This window comes from Magnolia sinica, chromosome 7, assembly GCF_029962835.1.
Source record: "Magnolia sinica isolate HGM2019 chromosome 7, MsV1, whole genome shotgun sequence".
Taxonomy (NCBI): Eukaryota; Viridiplantae; Streptophyta; class Magnoliopsida; order Magnoliales; family Magnoliaceae; genus Magnolia; species Magnolia sinica.
In genome coordinates this window covers 83,676,545-83,683,771 of record NC_080579.1, presented here as the reverse complement: position 1 = coordinate 83,683,771, position 7,227 = coordinate 83,676,545, and positions in this window count along the sequence as shown.

The following is a 7,227-nucleotide window of genomic DNA, read 5'->3' as shown; positions in this document are numbered from 1 at the left end:
GGTTTCAGGATTGGCCCTTGGTGTTAAGGATTCCACTCCAATTTCAGGTTTCCTTCTTCCTAAATCTTCAAGGTGCGGAAAAAGGTAAGAAATCCGCAGTCTTTTGTTTTGATGACAAAGGACCCGTAGTTTCTTTATCTCGAATCCTCCCTTCTTCATCACTTTTGTTCTTTTGGATATTCCCTTTTAATTTAAACAGAAAACAGGAATGACTAGTTAGTAGAATTAGATTCAAACTTGACCGTAAACTGACTTATACTAGATATAGGATATCCTCATATCCCCAGGTTATCCCATTTTTATTGTTTATATGATTTTATGCTAAGGGGCATGGTACTGACGGAATGATCTCATCTCTGTGTTGAGATTTGCCTAATCCCTTTGATTAAAAAATAGTTTGTTGATTAATTTATTTACTTGAATCACATCATTCATATGATACATGCATCTAGGGTTAGGCCATCACATGTCCCTGCATCACATTGTTGGCAACAACTTTCAGTAATAAAGATGAAGAAAAAAGACAACCATATTAAATCTCAACCAATGTTGGACCCTTAACTAATGACGGATATAGTAATAAAATAGCAACAACATAAACAAACCTTAATAATGTTGATCCTAAAGGATTCTATTCAAAATGACAATAACAATTTCAACCATTATATGAATCACAATGACAACAACTTAAAAAGGGAAAAATATCCACAGTATTGGATCGAGCATCCAGTAAAGTTTTGATCGTCGATCGCAACCAAGAAACTATAATATGCAGGCCGACTAACACTTGGATCCAACTAATCCTACCGCCAAAAAAATAAAGAGCAACGTCCCACGACATCAACACCTTTCAAAACCCCTCTAGTTAAAGAAAGAAAGAAATGAATAGATAGGAGCCTTTTATTTGATCAAAACAATAGCTTGAAAAACCTAAGATGGGTACCTCTGATGCAATCTGAGTGAAACATAATCCTAAGAGATGATCAACACTCTAATACCATGTAAATGACAGTCAATGGTGGGCCCAAGGTGGTGGACATTGTCCAACTAATGATTGGCCCACGATAAACAATACACACTATCCACACGAGACTTCCCCAACCATAGAAGAACAAGAGAATGGAAGAGAGAGAGAGAGAGAGAGAGAGAGAGAGAGAGAGAGAGAGAGAGAGAGAGAGAGAGAGAGAGAGAGAGAGAAATGTGAAGAAGAGAGGAGAGAGGGAGAGATGAAGGTCAGAGAAGAAGGGATTAAAGAGAAGAAGAATACATGAGAAGGGGGAAGCCTGTTGTATGTGAAGAGGCCTTTAAAACTCTAGAAGTGGGACAAGAGGAAGGACTTGGAGATGGAAAAAAAAAACTCACTTGTATTGGATATTCTTCCCTTGTTGTGTTACAATGAAGATGCCCTACATGTATATATAGGCCCTTGGGGTCCATTCTACACATTTCTTTACATTTAATGAGATTCTATCTACTCTAGTTACCCATGTCATTTTCCATATGAATATAAACTATAAAGCTTTTAGGTGGCTCTCTTGAAGCTTATACTCTTACACTATTAGTTTACCACACTATAACAATTTTATAAAATTTATGTTTATTTTTCAACACTCCCCCCCTCCTAAACATAATTTTTTTCCATCAACCATTCCAAGCATAATTATTACCTTGTTAAAGATGTCGACTTTGAGGGGTTTCGTGAAAATATCAGTAACACGATCTTGTGATTTGACGAATATGAGCTCGATCTCATTGTTCTTCACATGCTCTCGGATGAAGCGGAAGTGAGTGTCGATATGCTTACTCCTTTTTATTAAATAAGGGATTCTTTGTTAAGGTAATGGATGGCTTAATGTCGACGTAGATCTTCATATATCCTCTTAATATATTTGAATATATTTGAGCAGACTCTTTAGCCAAATTGCATGGCATACTCCTAATGATGTAGAGTATTCGGCTTCGCATGTCGAAAGTGACAATCGGTTGCTTCTTTGATTGTCATGTAAATGCAGTATCACTCACATAAATTACAAAATAGGAGGTGCTTTTTCTATCATCCACATCTCCTCCCTCAATCACTATATGAATAGCATACAAGTTTAAAGTCTTAAGATGATGAATAAAGCAAACCATAACTCATCGTACCTTTTATGTATCGAAGAATCCTCTTGACTGCTTTAATGTGAGAGGATTTTAGTTCTTGCAAGTACCGGCTCACTAACCGAACTCCATATAGAATGTTAAGTCTTGTGCACATCAAGTATCGAAGACTTCCAACTAGGCTCTTGAATAATGTAGAATCCACTTTTTCTTCTTCATCATCCTTTGTCATTTTGATACCACATTCCACAGGTGTACTTGTTGGCTTGCAATTGTATATATTGAATTTCTTGATAGCTTCTCTTGCTTAGCCTTCTTGAGAGATAAAGATTCATTCATCCATTTGCTTCACTTTTATGCCAATGAAATATGACATGAGGCTTATGTCCATCATTTCAATTTCTCGAACCATTGATTCCTTGAACTCCTTAAACATACTTGGATTACCTCATGTGAAGATCAAGTCATCCACATACAAGCAAACAAACAACATATCTCCATTTTCATTCACCCTAGTATAGAGGGCATGCTCATATGGGCATTTGATAAAATTCTTTGCTTGAAAACATTTATCAATTCTACTATTCCATACCCTTGGTGCTTGCTTTAAGCCATACAAGGCCTTTTTCAATTTTAAAATTTTATTTTCATGCCATTTTCTAACATATCCCAATGGTTGCTCCATATAAACATCTTTTTCAAGATACCTATTCCAAAAGGAAGATTGCATATCCATTTAAAATATTTTTCATTTATTTCGTGCGGCTAAAGAAATTATCAATCTTATAGTTTCTAGGCGAGCAATAGGAGCAAATACCTCCTCATAATCGATTGCAGGTCGTTGGCTATACCCTTTCACATTCTTCTTTGCCTTGTACATCCATTCGACTCCAATTGCATGTTGCCCTTTTGGTAGAGTGGATAACTCTCATGTGTTGTTTCTTGACTCCAATTGTACCCTTTTAGTAGAGTGGATAACTCTCATATGTTGTTTCTTTTGATTACGCTGATTTATTCATCCATAGCTTCTTTCCACATTTTGCCTTGTATGACATCTTCAAAGCTTATTGGTTCACAATTAGCAAAGAAATGAAATAATGTAAAGTTATTTTGATTTTCAGTTACCTCATAAATCTCCCATAGGCTTCTCACGCGTCTTGGCCTTTCACTTAAACTTTCTTCTGATGAAGATGATGATGTTGGCTCACACGAGCGGATGAAACTGGAGATGCAGGTGAAGAAGCAGGCATTCGTGTCACTTGATCATCTTTTTCTTCTAAAGGAATGATGTCATAGTCTTCTTCCTTTGTAGTCTAATCTCACGTGCCTTATTCATCGAATTCAACATCTCAACTTGCAATCATTTTTCCATTGCTTGGGTTATACAATTCGTAGCCTTTCGAGTGAGCATCATAGGCAATGAAGATGTGCTTTGCACTCTTGTCATCTAGCTTAGATCTCTTTTGGTCGGGCACATGTGCATAATCAATGCTTCCAAAAACCCGTAAATATGAAACGCCTAGCTTTCTTCCACTCCACGCTTCTTTTAGGCATCTTTTTGTTCTTCAACATACTTCAAGCAATGTTAAGAATTGTTCTATTCTTTCTTTCGGCCACCCCATTTTGTTGAGGTGCGTATGGGACTATTAAAGGCTGGCGAATTCCATGTTCTTTACAATATGCTTTAAAATCTTTTGATGTGAATTCGCCTGCTCTATCAGATCCCATAGCTTTAATATGTAATCCACTTTCCTTTTCAACAAAAGTCTTGAATTTCTTGAAAGCGCCAAAAACTTTGAACTTTTCTTTTAAGAAATAAACCCAAGTTTTTCGATTGAAATTATCAATAAAAATTAGGAAATAATTGTTCTTACTAAGTGAGGAAGGAGTGATTGGTCCACACACATCCGTATGAATGAGTTGAAGTGACTTTATGGCTCTTCTTGATGCCTCTTTTGGAAAGCTTCTTCGAAAATGTTTGCCAAGTAGGCAATCTTCACAAAGTTTATCCGGATGATCAACTAATGGCAAACCCTTCACCAACTTTTGCTTGGATAATAATTTTAGTCCTTCAAAATTTAGACGCCCAAATCTTAAGTGCCAAAGCTATGACGGATCATTCAAACAAGCATATAAACATCTTACAACATCACTTTGAATGTTCAATAAGAACATCTTATTGTTTGACATGGCCACATTTGCGATCAAATTACTTCTTTGGTCTCTTATCAAAAGACTATAATTTTTCATATGAATATCATAGCATTTCTCTAAGAGTTGTCTCAAGTTCAATATATTATTTTTCATATCCAGCATATAATAAACATTAGAGATAATTGACGATTTTCATTTCTCAAACGGATTAGGATTTTACCTATCCATTTTACTGAAATGTTAGACGAGTCTCCAAATGTGACATGGCCTCCTGTCGATTCATCTAGCTTGACAAACATGCTCCTTATCCCACACATGTGATTGCTTGCCCCGGTATCAAGACACTAGGAGTTTTTATCTTCACTTCCATCGCCTTTATAAGCCAACAATATAGTTGGCTCTTCATTTTTATTTCTTTCAACATAATTATCTCTCTTTAACATGGCTAGTACAACTTTTACACTCCGAAGCATAGTGGCCATACTTTTTACAATCAAAAAATTGAACTTGAGATTTGTCTTAAAATCTTTCATACCTTGGCCTTGTGAAATTTCCTCTTCCACGCCCCTTTGTAAGATGAGAATTTTGGCTTCTTTCTTCAAAGTTGTAAATGCGTCATCTTCTTCCTCTTCCTTGGCCACGACATCATCCTCGACCTCTTTGACTTTTAGAATTTTCATGGTCATCCTTCATTGTGAGCTTTGTTTGAAGTAATTTCTTCAACGTTTCTTGCTTCTTCTTGTTAATTCTTTCTTCATGAGCTTATAAAAATCCCATGAGTTGATGAATGGTCATGGAATTCAAATATTTCTATTCTTCAATGGCTACAACAATATAATCAAATTTTGGATCTAAAGACTATAAGATTTTTTCCACCATGCGAATTTCATCCAAAGTTTCTCAATTTCTTCGTAATTGATTTACAATACCCAATACTCTTGAAAAGTAATCCGAAATTAATTCTGACTCCTTCATATGTAAAGCTTCAAACTCACCTCTAAGAGTTTGGAGACATGCCTTCTTCACTTTATCCACCCCTTTAAATGAGTTTTATAAGATGCTCCATGCTTGCTTTGAGGTGGTGGCACACACGATCTTCTCAAAAGCGCCCTCATCCATTCCTTGATAGATGAGGAAGAGAGTCTTCTTGTATCTCATATAGTCTCTCTTTGATTTTGGGGCAACGTGGCTTCATTTTACATGTGGGTTGGGTCCAATGCTCAATAATACACTTGACCCAATGCTTAATACATATTTTCAACAAATACCTTGGTTTCAATCCTTTTTTGATATGGTGATTCATTTAATTAGTTAATTACTCACCTACGTTGAGATGATTTGGTCTAATATATTCAATTTCATACAATATTTAGTATTCAAAGAACTATAAGCTTGTTTGAGAGCTTGTATTTTGTAACATCCTGGATTTTCGTTATTTTGGATTTTCAAAAATTCTTGAAATTTTTCATTATAATTAATTTATATTGTCATTTACTAATCATTAACACTCGATGTTATCCTATACACAAGTAGTACCAATAAAGAACCTCACAAATCCGATTAATCAACCATAGAAAGCCAGCAAATCCAGCTGATCACTTAAACACTGAGTTTAACCGCATGATATGTTCGCATGGGGCCCACATTTAGCTGACCTATTACTAACTAATCAAGACTATCACAGCTAGATTAAAGATCTACCCAAAGACGAGACAACTAGGGGTCGGATCGTAATTAACAAACTAAAGTGACTCAATTATTCATTTAGCCTACGAACCAACAGTTTAAAGTGATTATGACTGAATTACCATTTTCATTAATTGCGAAAAGGGCACACTATGAACATAGTTAATCCAAACCCTAATCATTGCCCACGAGAAATCTCGCTACCTAATTCATTTCGAAAATGCCTTGATTATTCAAACGAGCTCTAGACCACTCGTTAGTGGGCCATTAGTTTTGAAACTATAAAATAATATACGTCTCACTAGGCTTGAAACCCATCGTGGGTGGCGAACTAAGAAAGTTCCTAGAACGGGTTAACTTGGGCCGAAAGCTAAGTGCTTGCAACGCGCAAATCCCCTAAGCCGAAATCTGAAACTTAAGTGAAATTGACCTTCCGCTCTTTCGTGAAGTTATGGCTTTCCAACCGTTATATCACAACCAAACTCGAGACATGAGTCAATGATATTTCTCTACTCATATCCGTATTGCCACGGCCCTGATCGACCATCGGTGACCGTTAAACAGACTTTTAATCATATCCGTTATTGACACATCCAAATGGCGGGGCGATCATATCCATACGTATATCATCATTAGGGCTAACTATCCTACGGTGTATATCGACATGTACACCCCATAATGGGCCCTAAAGGTTAGAAACACTCTCTTATAGGGCTAGTATAATGAAAACTTAGCCCTTGAGGCCATTCGTGCAACATCTGACACTATATAAAGCCCTCATTTGAGCACCCCCTCTCCCCTTACGAATTTGCATTTTTCAAAGGAGTAAAAGAGAGAAAGAGGAAGAGAAAGAAGAAGAGAAGAAGAGTGAGAGTAGGAATGGGGAAGCTTTAGTGCTTCCCTTCATCGATTTCCTCCAATCAAAGCCCTAGCATCGATCATTTTCTTCCACCAAATCCACCTCATTCGCAATTGGGAAGTAAGAAACAAACCTACTTCCCAACTTAGGTTTTTCTAGGATGAATTGCATGGATCTCACGTATTTCTTGGTATTTGTATATGAATTTGTGATTTTTTTCAAATCCATAACCCTAGGAACTCAAAATCAAAAATTTCTTCTTAAAGGTGTGAACCATTATGCCTAGGTTTTCATTTATTGACCATTGAGGGTCTCAGTTAATGATATGTTGTGGTGAATGATTTGTAAATAGCTAGCATGTTTATATTTCGTGGTTGATTATAATATGTGTCATTGCTTGTCTATGCATGCTTACATGATTGATTGAA